The sequence below is a fragment of the Bombus vosnesenskii genome, unplaced genomic scaffold (assembly GCF_011952255.1).
Source record: "Bombus vosnesenskii isolate JDL3184/JDL3185 unplaced genomic scaffold, Bvos_JDL3184-5_v1.1 scf7180000014105, whole genome shotgun sequence".
Classification (NCBI taxonomy): Eukaryota; Metazoa; Arthropoda; class Insecta; order Hymenoptera; family Apidae; genus Bombus; species Bombus vosnesenskii.
Genome location: NW_022883371.1, coordinates 1067120 through 1082250, shown reverse-complemented (window position 1 = coordinate 1082250; position 15131 = coordinate 1067120).

Genomic DNA, 15131 nt, shown 5'->3' with positions numbered 1-15131 from the left:
AATTTCATAACTTTTTGATTGAAACATGGAAAGAAAACTGTGGCATATTAGGAACCTAATAAATATTTAGCAAATTTATGAGGAATAACGAGTTATTGGATTTATTTTTATTAACGGTAGTTATATCGTATTCCCCGCTACAATAATTGAAACTGCTAGAAATCAGTTAAACGAGATATCCAATCATGAAAATTGCCAACGTATACACAAGTTTATTCTCATAAAACAGAATAATACATTTGCATACATTTGTATTACAAATTGCGATACATCTTAACACAATTTATTTACGACTAAATTCTTTTTTTTAATTCTCTATTGTTTCTATTACTTGTTTCCGATTCATAAATAAACTGAATCAATTTAAGTTTCGTAGCGATACATTTCTATATTATATGATTAAGTTAGCGTTTCTATCGCCTTTGATATCTGTGTGTGAATGTATCCAATATATTATTATAAATTTTTTACTTGTAGCAGATAGATGTAAATTTGGATTTTTGGCTTAGTTGGTATCTTCAATTCTCGCAATGACGCTTCTCGAATCAGAGAATATTTTAAATTTATTTCCAAAGGAACTAATAATAAATCCTAATGCTTTCCTCAAAGCATATATCTCGCCATTAAAACCACAACATATGTTATTTAGTTTATATGTTACATATGATGTACAGAGGTAATATTAAATGGCGTTATTACTGATTACTAACTTCTTCCGTTTTAGATACTTCAATATAAATGTAACAAAAAGTAGGGTTTACATTTTGTAAATAAAGGGCCTGACAAATATTGGAATTTGTGGACTTTAGGATATTGTTCGAATTCGAATTAGAAGTTTGTTTCTATCTTAATTTCCCACCATGATATTACTGGGATATTATTGATTTTCCTAAAGTAAAGTGTTGGAAAAGTGGTATCGAAGTTTATGAATATCAATTACTTGAAGAAATTAGAATTTACTATCTAGTAAAAAATTTAATTATGCTACCATACCATTCGTATATAGAAAAGTACATTTTATTAAGTTATTCAAGTATTATGCTATTAAAATATTTAAAGGAGTTTTAATTTTTGATACTTGTAACTAACGAATTATTGTATTACAAAAATTATCTTTGTGAAAAGACATGAAGTTTTAGATTTTTTTGTTAAACATTACATAAATATTGATAGATTTATAATCGTAAAATTTATGCAGAATATATTTTATTGTTATTAATTTAATTAACAGTACAGACCTCAAATGTTTGTTTATTATTGACTAAAATATATTCTAATATCTTGTGTTTCCTTATTATATATTAAAACCAGAGGAAAACCTAATAAATCTCACTCAATTTTCATTCCCATCAAAACTGTATCAAAGATTGCAAATTTAGATATATGTAAATGAACAACTGTACAGCGTTGCTAATGATGTTCGATGTTGAAGCAACATTAAAAGATCCTAAGAAACGAAAAATTTGATACAATATCATCCCAATATCATATTTGATAAATGTCTTTCATTAGTTTCTATCAAAACTTGTTTATTTTGTACCCCACTGAAAATTAATATTCTTTGTTCTTCTTTGCCTTTTGCAATTAAAGATTGAGGACATCGAATTTTGTCTTACATCTTCAACTTACACCTTACCAATAATTTGTTATTAAAAATATCTAAATACATATATGTATATAAGGTTATTAAAGAGAAGATAAACATTTCTTTTTATTTTTTTACATAGCAACATCACCAGACATATATTGCTTGTAAAAACGTTAAGCATAACAAGTATAATAAATTAACATGAAAAATTATGTCTTTAAAGTATTCCATAAACGCTAAATTCAACTAGAATAAACATAAATTGTTTTTACATCATCCTTGAGTCTATAATTTGTTCAGGTGTGGACGTTCGGTAAATTGTTTTAGCAATGTTGTAACTGTAGTATGTAGGATAAATGTCGGTAATAATCCTATAAATTCAATTGCGTTACTTATGTAAAATAAACATAAATAGTATATTATAAGCATTGTAAAGGCAGTAGATAATTACTATTCTGCACCGTTGGCGAAAGTTGCCGAATGTTATGAGCTGTTTTCACAGAATTCCGTAAGCTTGCAACCGCAAGGATGCTCAAATTAATTACGGCCTCGCTTCTGATTTTGCTGCAAAGTATATTTTGTGGTCGGCACGTCTTTTTTAAAGTTCATAAAAGTAATCTTTGATTTAAGAAATATTGTACTGACATGTTATAATTAAGTTAACAATTGTTTATCTATATACAGTACTACTTCAATTAATTGATTTTTCTTCGTACATACGTGTACAATTTCTTTCTACAAAAGTTGTTATATCAATAATATATTCAATTATATAGTTCAATTAATCAATAATATAATTATGGCTAAAAAATAATATGGCTCGTTGAGGTGCAGACGAAATTTTCATTGTCTGATTTCCTCGAAAAGAAGATTCCGTGTCAGATTCCATCGTTCTCGCATCCAAACTAACTTACACCTACAATGTATTGACGGCCTAAATACTGTTTATTTCGTTCAATTGAATTCTGAATACCACGAGAGTAGAATGAGCACTGCGCCTTCAGCGATCTATATTGCCTTCCGCGTCAGTTTTTTGGTAAGTAGGTGAATTTTGTTATACGCATAGTTTTTTATTTTTTATATATGCTAATCTCTTGGCGATTGCTTCAGTGTCTTGTCGCGCAGCTATGTTTCTCATACATTAGTAAATATGAGATACGAAGTCTGTCTTTTTCGAGGCGTGTCACATATCATTTTCCAATAATAAATATTCTATTTGAAAATCCCGCAAATTGAAGTCTGAAAACAATTATACTTTTGTAAGGGCTGACAAATCTTTTCATACTTTTTCGAAAGGACATAGCCTTTTGGATAAAATCCTACAATGATTTTTTTAAATATTTATTTATTACAAAACTGTATATCTTCAAACAAATTCTCATTTTTTTTAACTTTCCGTCACATTTTTATTTTTATTGCAAAAATATTTAAATATATGGCTGCAATATAACTTGTATAGTAAATTAGGGAGTACAATAAGTTTCTTGGAATTTTTGTCGGATTTTCTCAAAGTTCAAAATAATAAAAAATCAGCTAAAATTGAAAAACCCATAATGTAATATCGAAAAATAAGGATAGAAATTTTTTTTCGATTACTTACAATTTATTAATATTAAACTGAATATACAGATATAAATTGGACAGAGAACGATATTTATTTAACGAAACTAAATGCAATACTCGTATCTATATCAAATAACTTTACAGTTATTTGATCACTCTCGTCACAACGAATCTAACACACACACTCTCTCTCTCTAACAACTCTATCAATTCTCACGACTCTACTCTTCGACGACTCGAAACCTCTAACGACTCTACTCTTCGACAACTCGAAACCTCTAACGACTCTACTCTTCAACGACTCGAAACCTCTAACGACTCTACTCTTCGACAACTCAATTAGCTCTGACTCTCGCAACACACTCGCTTTTCGACTCGCATACTCTGACCTCTCGGTCGTCCGCCCTTGAAACACGAAACCGTCCTTCTGCTCTAACGTTGTTTCTTGTTTTTTTCATATCTCTGTAAGAACTAGGTGACTTTAGTCACATAGCCGCTCTTAAATGTAAACGAACCACAGAAGGCGACGTACACGGTTTTTTCTATTTTCAACCGATCTCTAATTCAAATCTATTCTACGATATTACAATAATGTCAACCGCGTTAGTGAAAAATCATATTGCCTGCGGAGAGTTAATAACCTGTCTGTTGAAATATCTTTACTGCAACGTAATTTGTTGATATATTTTATTCTTAATTTGATATTATTGTTTAAACTAATATAAATGTATATACCAATACCTTTATCCTATTATTATTAAACATTACTAACATGAATTGTAAAATTAAGTTAAAAGTTGTTGGAAAATGCTACTCCATTCCAACAAATAATTTCAATTCTTATCTCTACGATATTTCATTTATCAAAATGCTAATGCAATCAGGCATTTATTATACAGTCCATTACTTCGTGATGGACAACGCATTGTCAGAACTGTTTTTGTTTTTTTTTGACATGCATTGTAGCGATGCAACGAGGCTAATGATTTTCCTATAAAGAGTAACGATTGAAGTTACGCTATATTAAAGCATGGAAATGTGCTAGAAATCCATAATTGAAAATTAAAATAGTAGTACAAACATAAACTTAGAAAAGAATTGCCCCAAATTATCAGACTAATAAATTAAATTGTGTAAAAAAGTTAGTTAATAAGTTCAAAATATCATAATTCTATGACTATATGTATAAGTAGCCACAATTAAAAAATAAAGTGTAATTATACATATAATTTTAAGGTTATAAACAATTAATAGTTTCTTACCTGCACATATATATAAAATTTATTTTTCTTCTATTTTGTTTCATGTTATTTGTATTAAAAAGTACATAATTATATCTTCCAGTCATTTTTTATTGCTTATTATGAATATTTCAGATAATATTTGTTGTAAACGTTTTATTTAATTATTTAATTATCAACGATACCGATTTATTTCACATTAACTATTTAATAAAAATACTGATTAATTTGAAATAATTAGTATCCTAATACATATCATTTGTATTTTTAATTTTCGGAAATTTCTTTCACGCAGCGAGAATTATACCGGCTATTCAGAACTTTTTTTTTATTATTCTTCTCGAAATAACTTACAATTTGTACATGTGAACATTTATTTGAATAACAGCTTACAGTATATTTCCAATAGTTCATGTCTTAGAGTTAAATATATTTATTTGTAAATTATTAAGTGTTCTAGTTAGACAGATCGTTGGGATATTTTTTACTCAGTCTCTCTGGGATAAATATAAAATATAAGTTGCTTGCTAGCAGATTTGGCTGGTCTTCTACTTTCTTTTTATATCTCGCAGCAAGACGTGTTATTGTATTTTCAAAATTAACATTAACGCCTCTCTCATATACTACTGGTACTTACGCAACACTAAGATGATCCAGATACGAACATATTCTACTGGAATATATGCACATAATATACATACTATATACATACTGTATATGCCTACTACTGTTTTAAGCATAAAACACATGTAGAACTATCTGAAGATTGATGTTACATATATATAACATTGATATTGAACACATCCTACCAACCAAACCACATCATTTATTTTTGTTTTTTTTTTTTTTTTGCATAAAAAGGTTTACACAATCTTTGGCTTCGTGAAAGTCTCTGAGACCTTAAACGAAACTTTATTCTACATTTTTCACTTATTTCCACATCTAGAGTAACTCCCTACTAATTGTTCGCTTCCGTTCTGTTAGGTATTAGTCAAAATTCAAGTGTGTTGAACAAGTTTTCGAACTCGATTTTCTCAAATACGAAGTCTTCAATACAATTTTGGTATTCTTGATTTTTGTTTTATTTTGAGTTATAGAAATTTCGAACTATATATCAAATTCAAATTAAATTCATCAAGGAATTTATATTTATCATCTAACTAATTACACAAGTTTTTCAAAACTCAATCGACGTAGAACTTTATAAGGTACACATATGATCGTGGAACGTGGTGCATATTTGGAAATACGTGGCAAGCGTTTCATGCTCGAGGTGGTATTGGTAGTCTAGTCACGTAACTTAAGAAATCTCAACAGATAGAACTGATAAAAGCGAGCTCAGGCTATGACCAAGAAACGTTGAGCGATGTAGATAGGAATACAATAAATACACCGTTCGTTCTTCAATTTAATATACGTTCAACAGTTCAACCCTATCGCGAATAGAGAACCGTTGTCATCAAGTTTTCAGATGAGCATGAGAATCCTGACAACATTCGAATTTTTATCTCTGAACGCTTCGCCTCATATTATTGCATACACAACAATCTTATTCTAGCTAACATCTCTACAATACTATTTCGAGCTGAAATATTTATCAAATCTGTATTTTTTCGGTGACAGCTTTTGCTTACACAGTTGAATTTTTAAATTTTTTGAAAATATATTAATATAAGTAAATGTTTCTTAGAATCAATGACTGACACTGTCCATGTCTGTGTTCGTTTATATTCTTCGAAGATATTTCAAAGCGATAACAAAGTATAACAAAGGGATGACGAAGGAGTGCGCATCATGGATAAGGTCCTTACATTTTGCGGTAAGATCATTCCTTTTCGAAACGACAAACGTTGTGAATCGATCGTCTTGGATATTAAAACTGAACGTTTCCGGTAAAATGTATTTGTATTTACGACTTTCACTTTATACTTTTTACTTACGAAATATAATAAACTTTTAAAACGTGTTTCTTACATGAACGATTACCACATTTGACATAATACATAAAAATGCTGCCTTCTTGTACTTTGAAATGTATTCCATATCAATACAAAAAAGAATTTACTTCTACGCGATGTGTTATATTTGAACGCTCAAATTTAATAAATATATTATACAATACACTTAGAGTAGTATAGAATATTAAGGGTCTTTCGAATAAAATTTAAGTTTCCATAAATATTATATATATGAAAAAATAAGTTCATATAGACTTTGTACTTTTGTACTTTTTATGTGGTTAGATAATATTGAACGGAGCAAGCTCAATGATGTTACCATAGTGTAGTTAAAGATACATATGTATAAGGTATATAATACGGTAAAGGTAAAATACATATGTATAAGGATGAACGTATTTTAATCTTAACGTTCGCTATAAACGTCTAATATAGACTTGACAACTGAAGTCGAAATATACAACTTCTGAAATTTCTATTAAACACTGGCCGTCATGAAAGAACTAAATATTGATTCGAAAGTATTTAGTTTTAGCATTAGTTGTCGTTTATTCAGTAATCAGCAGGTTGCAGATGTTTATGCCGAATATTTCGATGAACATAGAAAAAAGAACCGAAGCCTAAGCAGAGATGTTCTTCACTCACTTTTTATTGTAGCAAATATTACACTTTGGCTGTTTTGTATATTTTTGTATATTATGAGCATTGTGTTTACATCTATAAATTCCTCGTAAATGCATAAAAATTTTAGTAATCAATATATAATGCATATACATATACACAACGTATATCTGAAACCCAGAGCCAAGAAGTATTAAATCATACTTTTCAAACTTTACAGTAGAGCAAATCAAAGTCACAAAAACATTGAAACATAATATGAACCTAACATCATTTTCGCTTTTTATAATATTATATCAGAAAGTAAACGGCTCAAAACGAAAGAATTTTCATCGTTGAGAAGAATAGAAAGTTTGATATGGGAAATAATATTGAAAATAATGTCATTTTTTGAAAAATCTGGTCTTAATATATCGGGTCTGTGGTGCAGGGCTGTGGCATGTATATCGTCGCGTCTGATAATGCTTTCAATCATTAGAATCTAAAAACGCAGACTAGGATATGCGCTTTTCACAAATGCAGAGAGGAGAGAACAGGCAGGACAATCAAATGAGGATGTCAAACATATTTTCCGGGTTTATGATCGTGATTGATTTTCCAATATAACCAGAATATGTCGGTAAGACATTACTGGAAGCAAACGCAGATGAGATACAGCTGCGGCAACTGTCGGCGATTTATAACAGGGCAGATACAGATGGAGAACTTCTTGAAGCGTAAGATGTCGGAAAAATTCTTCCAGCTTTCGACAAGCTTTCCTTTCGAGTTCTATCACATATAAAGTAATAATAGGAAATCGAGCGAAAAAATGTCCGTTCAGTTTCTTATGTGTATCCTCGGTACCACTGCAACACCGGTAACATCAAAGTTTCACGGAAGATTCGGTCATATAACTAAGCCTTTTACGAGGTATGCACATAACTCCCGCGTAACGGATTTGTGTTTATTTTAATTACATTTCGATCGGTATTTTAGTTTCACTAATAGGATTTACATTGATCAAGATTTATGTTTAACTCGTTTTCAGTTATATTCGAAATTTAAAATTGAGACTGTTGCTAACATTCGAGTTAGTAGACTCTACGATGTACATATCTCTATGACACATGACAAATGATCCTATCTTTGTTATTCGTTGTGGAGTTTTTAGTATTTTTTTTTCTTTTTATATCATATTTGATTATTTTTTACGTCATATATAAAACACGCAGAACTACTGATATTAATCGATAAATTGGACTTATGGATTACATTCCGCAAAAGTGTTGTTGAAGTTATTAAACGATAAAGCACAGCAATAAAGTTGTGGAAATGAACAATCACAAAATTACAATGATTATTCCAAAAATACAAGCGTATCATATTGTACTTTAAATTTACAACTAAGCGAATTAAATTGTAAAAGATGTTACTTGCTTCTATTTATTTATGTGCTTACCGATATCATAATACAAGTTACACCGCGATAGTAAAGTACACATCTCGGTAGAATGATTGTAAGATATTATAGAATAGATAGATAGATCCAAGATAGGATATAATATAGCAATATTTTATAATTAAGAAATTCGCCCAGCTAGCTAAGTTGTTAAAATTGTTCGAATGTTGCTGCTCACACTAAGAGAAATTCATTGTCAGCCTAAACACGTCATCGCTGAAAATAATTGCATAATTTCTTTTCAATCTTTTCATTGCAGGAAGTGATATCATAGAATAGAAAATATATATACTGGGATTTATAGATCTTCAGAAAGATATTAAAAAATACGTGGTTTAAAAGTATAGTACAAAATATATCTCGTTCTAGATTCCAACTCGCTAGATTACTAATAATTATTAACTCGATTGGAGTTGTATAAGACATTACTTGTGTAGAAAATTATTTTAAAACCTATCTAATTAATATATATCACATATCATGTATCATATTAATATTACAAATTGAAATACAGGATTCAACTAATACAATACAAACTAAAATCCTATGGTACCTATCGAGTATCTGTATTTTCAGTTACAAACTAAAGAAACACCGTATATCTACTTGATATCCCAGGTTCATCAATAAAAAAGGTCAATTATACTAAATACAATTTTCATAAACCAAAAGAAGGTGTCAGTTTAATTATTAGGTTTCAAATCAAGGAAAGGTAATCCATCATTATTCGGAACTCAATATCCTTCCAAACACATAATTATTCGTTTACCTTATTCCACTTAAAAATCGAAACCATGCAACTATTATATACAATAATATTTCGTTCAACGCGTACTTTAGTTATTCAATTCGTACAAGTTAACCGGACCATCTTGTATATGGATATAGATATGCACATTTCATCCCAAAATATCGCTTAAATTACATTAAAAATACACCTACTAGGTTTAATTTAAACCAAGCCATATGGTAATTCCCAAAAGTTTTTCAAAGGATTTATGTGCGCAAAACAATTTTATCGTGTTTTGTTCAGGAAAAATCTCTGATACAGGTACAAATCAATTCTGGTCGTAATTCGTCGTTATTCCATGTGAAGCGATCTTCTTTTCCAGTGCTATCGTCCTTGTTGAAATTCGATAAAGCGTAATTTGTAGCATTAACATGCACGCGTGTGGAACACGATTAAATCGTTCGCAATTGTAATCCATCAGCAAACGAATACTATCTACTCCCCCTATCTATCTCTAAAAAATCTTGCAACAAATTGAAATTCATCGACCATCATTTATTGTATTGTATCATCCTTCTCCAATCTCCACCTTCAACCTTATCAAACTCATTTCTATTCTGATATGTATGTATGGTAGTACAAAGTAATTACTGTGAGAGTGGGACGAAGCAAACGAACTACGAAATAAACGAAACAGTTTCTGTTTTTTCGACAAACCAGTAAGAAAGCTTCCAGATGGCATTCTTCCTGGTGATTAATAACAATTTTCTTCCATCTCTACTTTGCTAGATTTCTCAAATATTTTCTAGATATTTAAACAACGAAACGCAGTATGAGCATTACATACTTAAACATTATGCAACATTATTTAGAGGCTGAATAAAAATAAAAATTTCATTGATGCAATGAATTTTAACTTTCTTCTATCAAATTATTATTAGTAAAAATTAACATTTAATCTAAACGTTCGTTGACCTTTTAAGCCTAAAAGTGTAAATTACTTAAATTCTTAAGAAACTTCGCTGTTAATTAAAACTTCGTAATCCTATTTTAAGAAGCACAATACTTGCTATAGCATATAAAAATAAGTAAAAGTGTTTCTATCTCAGGTAACGAAATTCATTCTAATAGATATTTCGAATATCTTATCTTTATAATTATAGCAATGTCATTATTTTAATTACTATTTCTAGCAAAATACGATTTACAACATGATAGCACAACATGACTGTATTCAAATTATTGTCGTACTTTGTTGTTTGTAATGTTGTACATATATATTATCATAATGAATAGTGTAAGCTATAGTGGTCTACGCCACTGATCAGGTATTTCCTAATTAAGTGGCTTAAAATTATTCTCTACCAGAGTATTATAAGAATAATATAGCAATATATTTCAGGTATTCAGAATAGGCGCATACTAGTTCAGAATAGACACATATAGAGCGTTACTCTTCTAGCCAATTGACCTTGATCTTTAAATTCAAAGACAAATCTTTTTTATTGCATCGTATTCTACTCATCATAGGATTAAAGATCTCAAAGAAATCATGGGCTGCAACTCGGGCGTTCTCTTAGAAATAAATGTTCCATTAATTTTCGGACTTATTTTATTTATAATGTACATACATGTCACAGTTAGATACAGAAAAGATAGTACCCATTACCGACCGCATCCTACATTATTCATCTAAGATATAATAAAACTCTGTAATGCTCATGGTGGTAAAACATATTTATTTAATCTTTATCCATAATATGGATATGGATAAACTATCCATTAAAATTATAAATGTTACATTAATATGAGTTATTATTAATCTAATCCACTTACAATCTATATGTTATTAACAATTCATACATTTATTACCAATTGTCAAATGTACATTTATTTACTAATGATAAAATTCCTTTCTATATTATTTGCAATTAATAAATTATATAATTTCACAAATTTGTTAAATATTCTTTTACATATACAAACGATGTTACAGATGAGGCGCTGACAATATAATGTGACAAAACCTATTCAATTTGGAATAACATGTCAAAGAATAAGTTTAATATTCATTACTTCACTATAAAAAATGAATTAAATAATACTTACTTGTATTAAAATATATTCTAATATAAAATGCATTGATATATGATACCTGTAACATATAGAAAGTGATATAATGTTCAATTAATGAGACTGTAATATGCATTATGTCTATTAACATATATACATGTCAGGTTCACATTATGATTAGAGTTAAGGGCGTGTAACGAATCTTCATTTGGATTAGACATTGCTGTTATGCAATAGAGAAGATATTTACTAGTACAAATATGATTATTAGTACAAATGTGAATATCGCAAAATTGGCAAGTAACCGCAGTGATTAGACATTAATGACAATGGTCTTAGGTTCGATAACGAATCCGCGGTCAACAGGATGACAAATGTACTTTCTTCCAAAGTCTAAGTCACACTCGATTTACTTATCTACGGTACAAGTATTACTAAACTAGCTCTTTGTTAAAACGTAAAATATTCACAGAGAGTAAAGGCACTATGTAACTCGTTAATGAAACGTCACGAGAGAATGACTTTCCGTCACGATGATGCTGCAGAGGAAAACTATGATGGGATGTGTGTCTAGGGACAGGAGATCATCGGATTCGTCGAAAACAACCTTCGTTCGGAAAATGAGAGAAATTGACGTTGCTGTTAATTAGTCAATTTCCATGTTGGTGGTTAAAGAAGGATGCTAGCCGCCCTTGAAACGTCGTTCGTGAGAAAAATAGATTTCCCCTATCTTCCCGTAGTTGGGACAAAGACTGTTTGTTTGTTTGAAGGACTTTAGTTAACTAAATCTTAAGATTTGTAACGGATCCTCAGGCTAGCTGAACATGTACTGTGGAGATGCGTCGACATCTGGTAATCATCTTACCCGAAGAATAGGGTTTGCGTGTTGCGAGCTACGGGACAGAAACCGTTGGAATATTTACTGTCTAGTGCCGCTACAATTACTTCTTTTTAAGGAGAGCTATACCATTATTTCATACCTTTGTTAGGCAAAACGTTGCCCTGAGCCCAAGCTCATTATCACAAATTTTGAACAAATACAATCGGATCGAAAGACGACAATTGTTTAATTACGCCTATGATAGAATCTAGATTACGGTGTTAAGGAATTATCCTGAAGTTCCAAAGGGGAGGCTTCGATGTCCTTTCATCTCCGACACGGCCATCCTGACAATCACACGTCCTCGTGTGTAACTAAAATATTGCGTTTTTCCAACATTAGACTCGACGTAACTCATATTATTTACCGTTCAACTAAATGTTCCAAATAAGTCAAGGGTCCATTTCAACAACGAAATTTCGTTCAGAGGTTTGACAACAGAAAAATAAAAGGGAACAAGAATTTGTAGCATTATAATTTGTATTCAAAGTGCTAGTTGCATTCTGGGATTTATCAGTCGGATCGTAATCTTGATTTTGATGAATCTTGATTTTGTAGATTGCACGACCGCACAGAGTTTTATTACATTGTCACTGGCAGTGCGTGCGAATGCACGACCGCTTCAGCTTCCTGGCATTGGGTTAATGACCCTCAGGGGTCGGGATACTCATATCGCTCGGGTCACTGTCCTCGCCACTACTACCAACGTCCAAATCCGCAGGAATGCGACTATCTGACATTTTCCTCAACCTGCCGTAACTGTACTTGTAAGAGCGTTTGCCGTCTAACGTTTTTAGAATATATCTGTCTCCCTCCAAAATCTCTGCAATTACAAATGGACCCTTAAATTTCGGATCTAATTTACTTTGGTTTCTTTCTTCAATCTTGCGTAATACAAAATCGCCGAGGTTAAATCTAGCTACTTTAGCTTTAGTTTTGTCAAATCCATCTTTATCGTACCTAACACTAATTTCTATATTCTCTATTGCCTGCTGTCTTACATCAGAGATATCTACTTCTCTTCCTTCGATATTATCGGGTATCGTAAGGTCTTTGCTGTTCTACCAATTAATAGTTCCAATGGACTCGATTTAGTCACGCGGTTGGTAGTGTAATTTAAAGCCAGTTGTATTTTGCCAATCGCGTCTAGCCACGATCGCCCGGTCGTTTCTATGATTCTGAACATAATTTTCAACGTACCCATAATACGCTCTACCTGTCCGTTAGCCCTACTCGCACCGGTTGAGTCGCACCTGCCGCATCCCGCCGTGTTTCCGGTTGGGAGGTCTCCCCGGAGGAGACCCTCTCGGACCACCTCTACATCTTAATGGAGGTGGCGGTTGGCGGCGCGACGAGGACTTCATGGCGGCGGCTGCTATAGAAGTCGCTTGGTTAGAAGAATCCAGGGCCGAAGAAGGCGCGGACGCGGGAGCGACCCGGCTGAGGCGCGACATGTACGCGATCTGCGATTCGTGTATGCCACGGTCTGGAGCCCCGCGCCGCGCCGGCGCTCTGTACTGGTGGTCCGAGGAGATCGCTCATCTCCGCGAGGCATGCATCCACGCCCGGCGCCGGTACACCAGATCCCGCCGTAGGCGGCGGGTGAACGAAGCCACGGTGGCTCGTCTGTAAGAGGCCTACCGCGAGGCGCAGAGGCCCCTGCAACGAGCCATCAAGAAGGCAAAGAGGCGGGCCTGGGACGAGCTTCTGGCCAGCCTAGAATCTGATCCCTGGAGGCGCCCTTACAAGATGGTATTAAACAAACTCCGTCCATGGGCGCCTCCCTTAACAGAGAGCATGGACCCTCGGTTCCTGGAGGAGGTCGTCGGCACCTTGTTCCCGGGAGCAGCGAACGAGGGAGATGGCAGCCCTACCGAAGAGGAGGAGCAGGAGCCTCAACCGCCGGAAAAAGAACCACGTGTCTCCGCGGGAAATGCGAGCCCGGAATCGAGGGTTACCGAGGAAGAACTGGCCGGGGCCATCAGGAGGATCGGAGCGCGGAAAGCTCCGGGTCCCGATGGAGTCCCGGCCCGCCTGCGGTAGGACGTCGCCGGGGTCTTGGCCCCAAGACTAATGCGTCTGTTTGACGGATGCCTGTCTCGAGGTGAATTCCCCGCTTCGTGGAAGGAGGGGGCGGATGGTCCTGCTGCTGAAGCCGGGGCGCTCCCCGGACTCGCCTTCCGCCTTCCGGCCGGTGTGCCTTTTGGACGAGGCGGGCAAGCTGCTGGAGAGAGTGGTGGCTGCTCGCCTGGAGTCGCATCTGTCCCGGAGTGTGCCCGGACCGCACAACGGCCATCTCGGTTTCCGGAGAGGGCGGTCTACGACCGACGCTGTCGCCCGTGTCCGCTCCCTTGTCGAGCAGACCGAACGGCGTGGTTACGTGACGCTGGCCGTGTCGCTGGACGTGGTCAACGCCTTCAACAGCATCCCCTGGGACAGGATATGCCGGGCCCTCGAATTTCATCGGGTGCCCACGTATCTGCGGGGTGTGATCCGGGCGTTCCTCCGGGACCGGAGTATCACGAGGTCTCGCAGGGTTAGGTGTTGAGTCCGTTGCTATGGAATATCGCGTACGACGCAGTGCTTCGGACGCCGATGCCTCCGAACTCGGCACTGGCGTGCTACGGCGACGACACGTTGGTGCTGGTCTGGGGCACGGCATGGGGCAGAACCGTCCGCCTGGCGGAGCTAGCGGTGGCCTGCGTGGTCGCCGAGATCAAGGGATTGGGACTGAGGGTGTCCCCTGAAAAGTCCGAGGCAATGTGGTTTTGCCGCAAGACCGATCACTGGACGCCTCCAGCGGGTTATCGCCTGACGTTGGAGGGGGCTGAGATCGGGGTCGGAACCAGCATGAAGTATCTGAGCCTGATCCTCGACAGCCACTGGACCTTCGGCGCTTACTTCGAGCGCCTGGCATCGTCTGTTGAGGAGACGGCGAACGCCTTAGGACGTTTGCTGCCTTGGCTGGGCGGGCCCGACGTCGGCTCTACGGAGCTCCGATCTGGGCGGAGGACCTGATGACCAACCGTCGCAGTCTCC